At 46.3% G+C, this 13,790-nt stretch overlaps 1 long non-coding RNA gene across 7 annotated transcripts in view; it reads left to right on the top strand.

Moving 5' to 3' along the window:
• The first annotated feature begins 4,944 nt into the window (after positions 1 to 4,944).
• The window catches only part of LOC135826416 (uncharacterized), a 131,179-nt gene continuing 122,333 nt past the window's right edge, over positions 4,945 to 13,790 (top strand). For 6 of the 7 annotated variants that reach the window (XR_010555280.1, XR_010555282.1, XR_010555288.1 and 3 more), the window contains exons 1-3: positions 4,945 to 5,160; positions 11,997 to 12,141; positions 13,247 to 13,332. This is a non-coding gene — a long non-coding RNA (uncharacterized LOC135826416). The remainder of the gene's footprint in view (positions 5,161 to 11,996; positions 12,142 to 13,246; positions 13,333 to 13,790) is intronic. The other variant, XR_010555286.1, reaches the window with a different exon arrangement.

Below are 13,790 nucleotides of genomic sequence, written 5' to 3'. Positions count from 1 at the left end.
TTCTGCTTGTTGCCGCGTGTTGCCGCTTGCTGCTGCTATCTTGTGTGTGTGTGTGTGTGTGTGTGTGTGTGTGTGTGTGTGTGTGTGTGTGTGTGTGTGTGTGTGTGTGTGTCATGGTCGTTATGTCATAGCAGTGTGCTTGTGCGTATGTCTGTGTGTGCTGAGGAGATGCTCCCCGCATGAAACTCACGGTTGCCAGCATGGCTGCTTGTACCCCATGGGCTTGCAAGGAGCGTAACGTGTATGCTTCCCCTATTATAAACCACTCGGCAGTTTACAACACTGATTATAAGGCTTGGGGAGCAGGGTGATTGGGTGTGACAGCGTAACCGCTGTACGTCCAGTTTAAAACGTATGCATGCTTCAACCGCACTGCTGGATTGTGAAGGTCAAGCTGAAGCAGTAAAGTGTATGTGTGTGGGGCAGCGAATGTGCCTCTTTGCTGGTTGGAAAATACAAAGCTTCCGGGCATTGTATTGTGCAGGGCCTCCGGGCCTACCTACCGCATGGACTGTACAACTCCATGCTTCCGTTTAGAGAGATGATCAAAGAAAGGAGATAGTTGGATGGAATGGCATTCCTGTTTCTGAGGCTGGTGCAGTTTGTATTGACCAGTCTTGGTCACAGTTGGTGCCTTGCTGGTTCAATGTTGTCATTGTGTGTGGTGCGTACTAGTGAATCGGGAGGGAGGGGCAGTGGATATGTGCCTGTTGTAAGTTTAGAGTGGAACGTACCTCTGCTTCAATGGCATACACTAGGAGTTGTATCGAGTATTGGGGGGGGGGGGGTCACATTTGATGTGACGGTAGTCTACGGCTTCGAGTGCAGTTTGAAACATATCCGTGCTTCTACGGTATTGCACCTTGTAGCAGAGAGTGCGTGGGGGGGGGGGGGGCAGTGTATGCGTCCCCACTTCCAGTACAGTGCTGCTCAATGGAATCAGATCACGTGAGGCAAGTTTGCGCCTTGCCCTATTTCGCAGCCCAGTGATTGCAGATCTAGGGCTATGCAATGGCCTGCGTAGGGATGTCCAGATTCTGTTTTCAATTTTTTTGCATTTTGGGGTAAGTCTACCCCACTTTTGCATTTTGCCTGTTTCTGCACGGTTTCGACCCAGAAAAGGGCGGTTTTCCTGGGGTTTTTTTCGCTCTACGTCACGAAGTGAGAAACTTCGCAAGAACTTTCGCAACTTCGGCCGCGAAACTTGCAGGGAACGCGAAATGAAAATGTGCAGAACACAAAGTTCGTGCGAAAACTTTCGCTCTACGTCACAAAGTGAGAAACTTCGCACGAACTTTCGCAACTTAGGCCGCGAAACTTGCAGGAACGCGAAATGAAGCTTTGTTGTCATGGTAACGAACGCATTTTTTCCGCGGTTTGGCTAATAAATTGATTTTTTTAGAAAAGCATAAAAAAGACGATATGCATTTTGATAAGATTTGGTCGCATTTTGCATTTCAATTTTTCCACAAAAAACGCGCAGAATCGGGCCAACCCTAGGCCTGCGTGTACTTTTGAAGTGACTCGTGGGTTTATTATTACCAGATCCTTCACCTGGGGTGTCATCGATTGGCAAATCTGGTTTCAGTGCAAGCAGGCAGTGTTGTCCGAGCAACACTGGCCCAATCGAACAAAGGAAGGGTGTAGTACACACAAGGTACACATATCGTACGAAGATTCTATGAAAGCCGTCATAAAGCCAAAGTCCATTTCCACTCCAGCTACACATGGTGTGTTCGGATTGCACTCCAAGTACACCTACTCCAGATTTGGCCAACCGATCACGCTCGTTTGGAACGAACTTGCTCGGGATTCATCCAATCGATCATGCCCCCAAGCCATAGACAGCTCACTGCAACAAGCCGAACAGATTCCGTACACAGGGTCCAGTTTTACCTGTCCAAAGCGAGCTCAATACAGTACCGTATGGACTTTCACATGTGTGGAAGCTTTTTGCAGGTCACGCTATACAACCCTATGCCTAGTTCACAGCATGGACTGCCCGCAGCACAGGAGTACATGTAAAAGCGAGATGCACCAGCAAATCTTGAACAGCACATTTGTACAATATCAATAATTGTGATAGATCTACATTACACACATGTACCTAGAAGAGCAAACATGAGTGTGCGTGTGTGTGTGTGTGTGTGTGTGTGTGTGTGTGGGTGCGTGCATGTCTATAAATATACTTTGTTCAGGTACATAAAGAAAATGTTGAGGCGTCGAACCAAACATGATGTCATGCTGATCAATTTGACATACATATTGCGGGTCGTGCATGCCTCCCTGTATGAAGTGGTATCATGTCATCATGGCATGGATTCCGTTGCACCAGGGGCATCCGGTAAACTGACAGCCTGACACTGGCTTGACTGTACCAGTTTGTACTAGTTTCGGTACAACAGTGGTACAAGGTATATACAGAAGCCTTGCTTGGTAGTTTAACATGTTTTTCGATTTTTGACAGCATGTCACTACGCGTCCTCGCCTTGTAACATGCTGTCAAAATCGAAAAACAGTGGTACAAGTAGTCAAACCACATGCACATGCACGGGATCTCCTGTGACATCAAGTCTACGTAGCTGAAATACTGAGCGTTACGCATAAAGCTACCATCATATAGCCAGAATTGCAGAATTGCTTTACAAACTACAGAGACATCGACTACAGTGTGCCCCATGATGGCATGAGCAGACTGAAAATCAAATCATTCCACCATGTTCACACTTGCACACTATGCCCTAGAACAGCTTGCACTAACGCTAAACGTGAAACAAAGTGCGAAAACACATGGGATTTACCCAAGAGCGTGCGACTCCTATCTTGAGGTACAATGGACATAACGACAGTGGAATTATTTATTGCATAATTTATTGGCAGAGGTATGATCAAGTGCACAGGATCTGACACATTAATTCATGTTTTCTTGACTCTGCAGAAATCTCCTACCATGTTTCCGCCAATTTCGACAAGAGTGGCTTTCCCTCTTTCTATGGTACGTCAATCATGCGCACTTAGGTTGCGTCTCTTTTGTTATGTTCACCTGTTTACCTCCCTGTTCTTCAACTCCCTCAAACTAATACATCATGTAAATAATGAGAGTCTAAAGTTTAATCACACACAGCTACATTGTAGAGATTTTAGTTCCAGGATGGAATGTACATTTTATAGATTCTACAGTGAGTGTATGAGTAGTGCAAAGTGGTGTAAGCAGTCTACACGATCTACGTAGCCGGCAAAACAGCATGGTGATACAACATGCAACGTCGATAGGACTGTGAGTAAACGAGTCGAGAGGACTCAGACTGCGAGTAGACTACATAGCCAGGCGGCACTGTGATTGCTTGCTCACCAGGAATGTGACTCTCTCATCTAGCTGCTGGCAGCCAGTATACACATGTACATCAGGTAGTCGTAGCACCTAGGGAGACGACACGGACAACTGTAACGCTATATCATAATATTGTGGGTTTCGACTAGGACTCTGGACTGCCCGTTACAGTCGCCCTTGGGACAGGGTGGATTTATACGTGCTCACACATGACGGGGGCGGATCCAGATATCTCTACGCGGGGGTCCAGTTTACCCAAGAACTGCTGATACATGTACGGGTACATGCATATGGTTTCCAGTGGTGCATTTGCGAAATTTAAGTGGTTCACCCCGCTCCCTTCGCCTCCTGGATCTGCCCCATGCATATGACATTGCTCGTCTGGGCCAAGCTTGGGGTCAGCAGGTCAAGATCGTGATCGTAAGCGCGAGTTGCCTAGGCCAGGGATCACGTAAAACTTCCAAATCCAGGGTCGAAACACGCATCGTTTTGGGTACTTTGATCCTGTATTGTCTCCCTGTGTATGTATGCTACGACTCCTTGATAAAACTATACACAAGTAGCTGTAGCAATTGATACTCTGAACCATGTGCCTTATCGCAAGTACACTGCAGCAGAAATATAAACTTTTGTTGACCCTTTCCCATCAGTGGATACAAAGGAAATGAAGTGAAGAAAATCAGAAGGGTGATATCAAGAGTGCATAAACACTGTTTATGCACTCTTGGTGATATCAATAGACGGGGTGGGGGTGATAGTTGACTGACCAATGACACTTAGCAATGTTGCTACTGTGTGTTTTAAACTTTCGTCTCCTAAATTCAAGTAACACGTGTTGGTTCAAAAATGCAATCACAACTGGTCAATGAAAGTCTTACCATAACATTTCCCACAGTATCAATAGTGACTGAAGCAGCCACTGACGAACAGTGGTTCACTGGACTCCTCATTCAGAGGACACATAATAATAATATCTCACCACCGGTGCACCTGCCATCATAGCAGATGGTAATTTCGTAGCAGAAAACAATTACTTTATTAAAATAATTGATGTAAACAAAATGTACTTCAGAGTACTAAATATCTGTGCACTGAAATACTTTCATTCGCCTCTGTTTAGTTATCAACACAGCCATAACTACAGCAGATGAGCAAGTTCCGCCGCGCATGTTGCACGCTGTTTGCAATACATGTTCATGTACTGCCAAAGTGCCAATAGCTTATAAAATATTTTTTTCCTTGTTCAAGCCTACACGATCGAACATACTGTCTCAGTATGTGCAGCCTGGTTGAACATGATCACGTCGCTGACTGTCACGTCATGTCAGGCTGCAGGGCCGAGGGAATCAGTAGGGATGCACGAATGTACATGTACATGACACCTCACACCTGTGACTGTGTACAAGTGGTGTACATGCATGTGTGGTCTTTTCAAGTTTTTGAATCGAAACTTTTGCTTGTCTGCACTGTACTGTATGTATTGGACGTCTTTTTATAAAAATTAAAAATTAATATTAGCCTTGGCATTGGGTCGTGCATTCTGGTTGAGGATAATACTTTTACAACGCCTTTTTATGCGTGTTTACCGGGACGCGAGATTTTTTTTCTCAGTACGTGCGTCGCGACTCTATTAATTTTGGGAATATTGTTGTGGCTGTCTTTGGCATGAAGAAGTTGGCGTATGGCCTCTCCTGTATGTTCACGAGTGGAAAGTAAAGTGCTTAGACTGGAGAAACAACTCATCATGCTGAACTATCTGTGCATTTGTATCCATTCTACGGTCTCCTTATATCTTTGGACTAGTTCTCTACTGGCTTTGAAGAAAGCAGGTAAGATGCTGACTAAACTGCTTGTATCGGTTATGCTGTATCGAGTGGAGTGAATGCTTGCCCAGTCTGACTATGATGCGGAATTTCGTTCGATTCGTTTCAGAACTATGTCAGCTTGCAATTATATAATTTCGAATATAAATTTTGCAAATAGGTGGTTGCCTAGCGCTATAGCGCCTATCTATCGTGAAATAAAGGGTTGCATGTACATGTAATCACAGTCCATGCTATTGTTTCGGTGGGCCACTATTTCACACAACGCAACCACTTCACTACGAAAATTATTATTATAATATTAGGCCAAACTAAAGAAGGTGTGTGGTTCGACTAACATGGACATTTTTTTTACGGGCGGGCGGGCGGATATTTTTTTTTAAATATATATTTTTAGTACATGTAAATACACTGTACTGCCTTTAGACACCCAGTACATCGGCATTATTACGCAGTGTTATGCCATACATGTTGTATAAAGGGATCACTGGCTAATGCTTTGAAACATTGTGTAGCTCTGGAACGAGAAGAGAATAACTTCAAGCGGTGACTCTGACTGTCCAAATCATCAAGCAAATGAAGAACGATGCGAGTTGAAAGTAAGTTCGGGAACTACTTCGAACTCAATCGAAGTACAAATTTTACAATGTACCGGTACATGTATTGCTAGTTTGGTGTCGGCGTGCACGAATACATGGGCTTTTTCCATCGACGCTTCCTGTGCTTGCACACATGGAGCAGCAACTTACCGGTACAGGTGAAATATCGTTCCCAATACACGAGGAAAGTGCAATCTCGTCTGTCCTTCATCCCAAAACAGAACGTCAGAAGGCCGTCCTTAATCTGGAACGAGGCAATCAGTCTCAACCGGACGGTCACTTCAAAATAAGTCTCGCCAGTCTGCCGGTGGTCGTATCGAGTAGACTCTACTACATGTACCAGCACAAGGCAGCAGTCGTACCACTCACTACACTGCACTGCAGTACGACTACAAGTCAAGTCCAAAAGGAGCCGCCTAGCGCCTGCGTCCGCAGACTCACGCTGCACGTAGACGTGGACGTGTTCAGTCCACGTGCGTACGTCAGTCACGATCACACGACAGCCCGCCGAAAAAAAGTTACGGTCGGGCTGAAAAATGTACGGTCGGTCGGGTGAGTCGAACCACAGACCTTCTTCAGTGTGGCCTTATTATTATTATTATAATTAATATGGATGAAAAAGGAAGGATAGACTCGGATGGAGAGCCAAGGATTGCTTTATATTACAAAACAGGACCAAGGAGTGCGCATCCAAGACGTGCCAGAGCTGATAGCCAGTTAGTTGTAGAACGTTGGTACCGTTGGTCTGGTGGTGTTAGAGGCCGTCCGTAAATATCGATGTTTTTTTCAAGACGATATTTGTTCATTTCTCCCCAGAACCCCTCCCTCCCCCCTCAAAACGAACATACACATGTTTATGCAAGGGATCGATATTTTTTAATGAAGTTCAGTTTCCTCATGAAACGTGACCAGCTGCCACTCTAATTTCACCATACACCTAGGTTTCTGTTGCCACGGTCGCACAACCTTGCCATGGCTATGCTCATGAGGTTGACTTTCACTTAGTGTAGGTCATAAACTACATGTTCGAACAGCGCCCGTCCATAGATAGAGTTCGATATTTTTTTTCTGCAAAGACGAGACGAACAGGGCCCAAACCCCCTCCCCCCCCCCCAAACGAACGAATTTCTTCTCTAAAAAAACATCGATATTTGTGGACGACCCCTTAGTGGACATTATAGCGTAACTTGTAGTTCCTTGGTCCTTTTTCTACCGTACTGGCAATATATGTTGCCGCGTAACGCAGGGGGGTGCGGCGTAACGCGCGGCCAGGCTAGTGCGACAAATTTTCGTTGCGTTCGTAACGCGCGTCCGGCGGGGTGCGGCGATCTTTTCATTGCAGTTTGCAAAAAATGATACGGCAATAGCAAAAAAATGATGCGGCAATAGCAAAAAACGGACTGCGGCAATATAGAAACCTGTGTAACGGCTCCTGTGCGACTTTGCATGTAACGCCCTGCGTGCGGTAAACATGTGCCAATGTAACGCTTCATGGCCTCACTGCGACCATATATATTGCCAGTACGGTACTATAGATAAAAACGGAAGGACATTAGAGAGGTTCCGCACTACGTAAAATTGAGCAACTTTTGTTGAGCAACTTTACGTAAGTGGGCGGGAAGAACCCGTGAATTCGCGAGTTTGCACTCCACCTACGGAGAGTTGTCTACGTGGAGTACGTAGATGGAGCTCTACTACAGTCCATTTCAAAAATATAGACGCATGGTATTTTTGTAATATTTCAAATTTGCCTGGAGCTTTTCGAGAGCTTTTTTCGGAATATTGCTCAGGTCCTTCCTGCAATTAAAGGGGAAGTGCATCGATTTTTCAAGTAGGGCTCAGATGAAAGACAATTGGATATCGGTTCCGATGGTATATCTCTCGCTTGCGTACGGCAAGGGAAACTTGCCATATCGCCGATTTCCTGATCCCGTTTCCATGGCGACTACAGGTGATGACGCACATTCTGCTTAGCTCCGTGAGAGAGAAGGTCGATCAGTGAAGAATTGTGTCATTTTCAGTTGTCTTCTTGTATTCACGAAGTGAAAGAAGTACTGTGTTCAAGGCTATTAGTGCCGTGAACTGTTTATTAGTAGTCCTCTCCGTTGTGTACTGGGACGTGACACCGACAGGGGAAAGCTGGAGTGCGGAGACGTTAGCTGGCAAGCGAAAATCGTGACGAACCAAGTGCTGAAATCTTGGTTGGGACAAATCAAACGTTCAGCATTTACCTCAACCAAGGACCATGCCGTTTGCTCTTTCCACTTCCTGAAGAGGGATGCGCTGCCTGCTGGAGACTCTCCTATCTCTCGTAACATCTTCTGAAGCCAGGTGAGACGACGAGTAGCGGAGATTAGCGAACGAAATAATGTCGTATGTTTTGAAATTTTTGTTGAACATTTCTCAGGAGAGATGGCGAATACCAAGCATCTTCTCCAAGTCTAGAGAAACCATTTCGTAGGCTACATTCCGCCTAGGGAAATGCAGGAGATGGCCTGGCTGGGGAGGACACACTTGGAGGAGAACGAAGTAAGTGATATTGTTTGTTGTTCTTTGGTATTGCAATCTTATGTTTGACAAACATACGGCACGGTGCATAGTTGGTCGTTGAGTGCCTGCATGTGCATGTATAAGTGTGTGCTGATAAACACTTCCTATGCAAGAATCTGACACTCATGCTCTTTTTATTTCTTGCAGTATGTGCGCACGTGTGTGTGTGTGTGTGTGTGTGTGTGTGTGTGTGTCTGAGAGAGAGAGAGAGAGAGAGAGAGAGAGAGAGAGAGAGTGTGCAGGAGCAGCGTGGAGCATGCCAGTGTGATCGCTGTGGCCGTTGCTTTCTTAGCTGTGGCGTTCTTGCTCGTCACAAGTGTGTGGCTCAGCCCCCAACGACAGTGGAGCCGTGTTGTGGTGAATACTGTGTGTCCTGCGACCGCTGCTTCCGTTCGGTCCAGGGCAGGAATAGACACCGCTGCTGAAGCTCTCCCCGGCTGTACGTCAGTCTCGTGGCAGATGACCCGAACTCTCATTTTGTGTGTGTGTGTGTGTGTGTGGTGTATGTATATGTATGTGTGTTGCTCCCTACGTAGACAAACTCTTGTTTTTGTGTCCCGGGCACCATGGGGCGGCGTTCTCCCATTCTCTCTCCACTGCCCCTCCGGGCCCACGTGGCAGTGACTCGACAGGGCAAGTGTGTGTATGGTGCATTTTGTGTGCTGGCATGTCTGTATAAATACGTTGGACAGAATTTGTTCACCCACACTGTGACGTTCACGGAAAACCATGCTAGGTGTTGCTGGAGCGTATGGAGTCTGCGAGCACTTACAATAACTTACGTCATGTCACAACAAAGAACGGTGCAGTGTTTGACCCTCATGTAAACATGATGGTGATGGTACCTCACGTAAGCTACCCATGAAGCTAGAAAGAACATCAGGTCAACAGAATTGTACCAGAGGAAAGCATCTATTGCCCGAACTTCTTCATTTGAAATGAACAATACGGCCTTCTCCATAGAGACAACATGCAGATGATGTGTATGGACAAATAATATATAAATAGGCCATTCACTGAGGGCATGGAATGATCTCTACGTGTAGATTGGATAGACACATGCACGTCTGCAAGGAAAGCATTTGTTCATGGGTTAGTTCATGGGCTGATTGAGTTCACATGGACTAAGTTCATACATGCCATCTCTCCTGAGATCATGAGATATGTTCAGCAAAAATTTCAAAACATACGACATTATTTCGTTCGCTAATCTCCGCTACTCGTCGTCTCACCTGGCTTCAGAAGATGTTACGAGAGATAGGAGAGTCTCCAGCAGGTAGCGCATCCCTCTTCAGGAAGTGGAAAGAGCAAACGGCATGGTCCTTGGTTGAGGTAAATGCTGAACGTTTGATTTGTCCCAACCAAGATTTCAGCACTTGGTTCGTCACGATTTTCGCTTGCCAGCTAACGTCTCCGCACTCCAGCTTTCCCCTGTCGGTGTCACGTCCCAGTACACAACGGAGAGGACTACTAATAAACAGTTCACGGCACTAACAGCCTTGAACACAGTTCTTCTTTCACTTCGTGAATAACTGAAAATGACACAATTCTTCAGTGATCGACCTTCTCTCTCACGGAGCTAAGCAGAATGTGCGTCATCACCTGTAGTCGCCATGGAAACGGGATCAGGAAATCGGCGATATGGCAAGTTTCCCTTGCCGTACGCAAGCGAGAGATATACCATCGGAACTGATATCCAATTGTCTTTCATCTGAGCCCTACTTGAAAAATCGATGCACTTCCCCTTTAATTGATCTCATATAGATTTTTAAGCGATCAGATAGCAAACACCCAAATTTTTATGCACAAAGTGATCACAGATTTTATGTGGTATAGATGCTGGCCTAACGGTTTTTTGAAATCACGCGTCTATATTTTTGAAACGCACTGTAACGGCGGTGCTTCGTACGTGGATTGGGGTGTAAATTTATGACTCTCCCTAGGTTGTACGCTGCCACGTTTGGAGTAGGCATGGGCAGCTACGTGATTTGAAAATTACCTATGATGGAACACGGATCCGCATGCAGTGTAAGTAAGACTTTCCGTAGATCGATTACGTTTTTACTAACGTAATTACGTTGTGCGGAACTTCAGTCAGCGAGTGCGACAACAATGCACACAACCGACAAGGAGCGTTGAGATATTAGAGAGGCTATAAAGCTGCACGTTATTTTTTTTGACGTGACACGCAATTTCACGTACGTATTCTGTACGTAGGAGTCTCAGTTCTTTCTTTGCGGTAGTAGTTTTCAGTCTGTGTTTTCGTTCAGCGTCGAGATGTCTTCACTTCAGGTTCTCCTTCCGGTTCTGAGGGAGGTTATCTTGTGCTGGTGACGGACAACGAGCGGCGTCGTTTGTCAAGTCCACGTCAAGTGTTAGTAGGAAATCGGCCCACGTAATTAGTCGGTAGACCCAGATCTGTTTCGCTAGCGCGTTTCCAGAAGCTGGAGTCATCAGTAGGCCAGATGTTTGCTTCCATCGAAAGTTTTATGTCCAGATTCGATCAGGTGTCTGCTTCCATTACGTCCTGTCAGCGTTCTGATCATGATTTACCAGTTACGTCTGATCTGGCCTCTTACTCTTAACTAGTATCCATCTGTTCCTTTCCTTTCTCTATTCCCAAGTCAACCCAGTGTTTCGAAGAGGAGGTCACCCGTTGTTCAATGACCAATCGAGCCATCTTTCCAATCCTAGATAATTCCTTTGAATGATTCCATGCTATTTCGGCGCCGTCAAGTTCAGCGCCAACCATGTGAGCGCGACCGTTTATGTTCGCCGTGAACGTGAACGTCGAATTTTACAACGCGACATATTTCAGTGCTGTATACTTCAGGGCCAGCAGACTAGCGCCGAATATCTCAGCGCCACATAAATCAGCGCCATATATATCACCGCCAAATATGTTAGCGCGACAGATCTCAGCACCACAGATCTAAGTGCCATGTTTCTCAGCGCCAATTTATTATAATGACTGTGTGTATGAACATCGTCTGTTGTGACTATGACTGTACAAGTATTGACTTTCCGCTGTACTGTATCACGCTGAACTGTACTGCGCTGTACCTGATCGCGCTGTACTGTATCACGCTGTACTTTTTCACGCTGTAAATTACCATGCCTTACTTTTTCGCGCTGAGTTGCGGGCGTTGTACTTTACCGCGCTGATAGTCATGATGCTGAAGAAGCTGACGCTGTGAAATCAGGTATTGAAGTGCTGGCGCTGAAATGTATCTCGCTGAAACGGTCGCGATGAAATGGCAAGTCGCCCTTTGAATTTCTCTCCCCTCTCTCAGGGAGAACTATTATGACCAGCTTCTGGCAGTGACTAAGTACAAATGGGGGGGGGGGGGGGATGTGGATTACTCTGCGTAAAGAGGGGGGGGGGGGGGGGGGAGATGCGGCTTGCACTCCGTAAAGAGGGGGGTGGGGGGAGATGCGGTTTGCACTCCGTAAAAAAGCGGGGAGATGTGGACTGCACTCTATAAGAAGGGGGGGGGGGGAGATGTGGCTTTCATTCCATAAAGGGGGGGGGGGGGGATGCGGGGTTGAAGCTCGGGGTGAAGCAGTGACGTCAGACTTTGACGGCCTCTTGGCTTGCACCCCATAAAGAGGGGGGTTGCGGCTTGCGCCCTGTAAATACAGTGCTTTTCAGTGTCCTTGGTCTTTCTTCTGCTTGGTTCTACTTCCTTTCAGAAGATCCACCGGCATACCTCAGGAAACGTTCTCCTCACCTCGTGAGGTGAGGAGAACGAAGCGCCGTTCATATCAATATTCACAGCCATACTTGTTCCTGTATTGCCAGCTGCTACATTCTGTGATCCAATGGAAATTCTACCAAGTGAGTATCCGCTGCTCCAAAAGAGATTTCGAATAGTTCAACGTTCTACTATAGTATATTTTTTAAATCCACTACAAAGCAGCATGTCTGGAAGCTGATCCGGATTTTTGATATACGAATTTCAACTTGCATATTTTCAAGACCTTTGATATCCTCTCAAATGTGTGTGCGTGTGTGTTTGGTAAGGGGGGGGGGGGTGTGTGCTGTACAGTGAAACCTGTCTGAGGCGACCACTCAAAGGATGAGAAAAAGTGGTCGCTGTGGCCACGTGGTCTCCAGGTTCAGTGGGTCACGTGACCATATCCACATGTGATACGTCATTTTGATCAGTGTATCACAGTGCACACACCTATGCTACTCTAGCACCGCACGACTCATAATTATTATGCCTAGGCCCTCAGACCTGTCAAGTGTCGTGCATGCACCATGCACATCTACACTTCCTGCACTGTTGTGTAGATCTACTATGCTTGGTGCACCATGCAATGCATACATTTACATGTGCTAGCACTGTGCAACGCGGTCGCGGGTGGGTGGTCGTCGGTTGCGTTGAGCGAGTGGTCGCCTCATCCGAGCTGTTTTGAATGTGAATGCGTCTGTGACAAGGAAAAGTGGTCACCATATCCGAGTGGTCACCATTACAGGCTTTACTGTATGTGTTAGCAACCCGCTCTAATATGAAGTGTTACTTCACTGGGGCAGGACAGAATGCAGTTTTTCTGCACCTTGTCCTCACCCACTGACTGCATGCAGTGTGGTGAGCCCATATGTGCGATCATTCCCAAGTCAATATGAAACAAGGATGTTTCTGGCAGTGACTAAGTACAAATATGTGTGCGTTTTCGTGTGTGTGTATGTGTGTATGTGTGTGTGTGTGTGTGTGTGTGTGTGTGTGTGTGGTACGTGCATGCTCGTGTAATGTGTGTGTGTGTGGTACGTGCATGCTCGTGTAATGTGTGTGTGAGCAAAGGTGTGTACCTGTTTTTGTTTGTCTGTATGTGTGTGGCTGTCGGCTTTTTCATTTCACCTCTCATATGTCACGGTGCATGTATATAAGTGTGCACATGTACATTTTCTTTTTCTTCACGAATATCCCCTGTGCTAGGTTGTCTGTAACTCAGTCTGAGTCTACTTCATGTGAAGTATGAGTTGCTATCGGCAGGCATTATAAGCCAAGGACCATCTACTCTGGTAAGTTAATAACGCTTTCTCATGTTATGCTTCAAATGCAAATGTTGTTTCAACAACATTCGCTGCTGCTGATGATGCTGCTGCCGAAACGTTTTTCATGAAAGCACAAACCAATAAGTATATGAATGCAGGAAGAGCATAAGATGGAAAAGAGAACAGCAACCAAACTCTGCTGCTGTTGCTTCTGCTGGTAATGTTGTTGCTACTGCTAGTGCAGATTTGACGGCTTGCACTCCATAAAGAGGGGAGATACGGCTTGCACCCCTAAAGAGCGGGGGGGGGGGGGGACGGGGAGATACGCCTTGCATCCCGTAAAGAGCGAGGGGGAGGGGGATGCATTTTTCACTCTGTAAAAAGGGGGGAGATTGCACTCCATAAAGAGGGGGGGGGGAGAGATGTTGCTTGCACTCCGCAAGAAGGGGGGGGGGGTGATTTGCACTCCGTAAAAAGGGGGAGGG

The sequence above is a fragment of the Sycon ciliatum genome, chromosome 10 (assembly GCF_964019385.1).
Source record: "Sycon ciliatum chromosome 10, ocSycCili1.1, whole genome shotgun sequence".
Taxonomy (NCBI): domain Eukaryota; kingdom Metazoa; phylum Porifera; class Calcarea; order Leucosolenida; family Sycettidae; genus Sycon; species Sycon ciliatum.
Note: the sequence above shows the minus strand (reverse complement) of the source record. Positions and strands in the feature narration are given on the sequence as shown.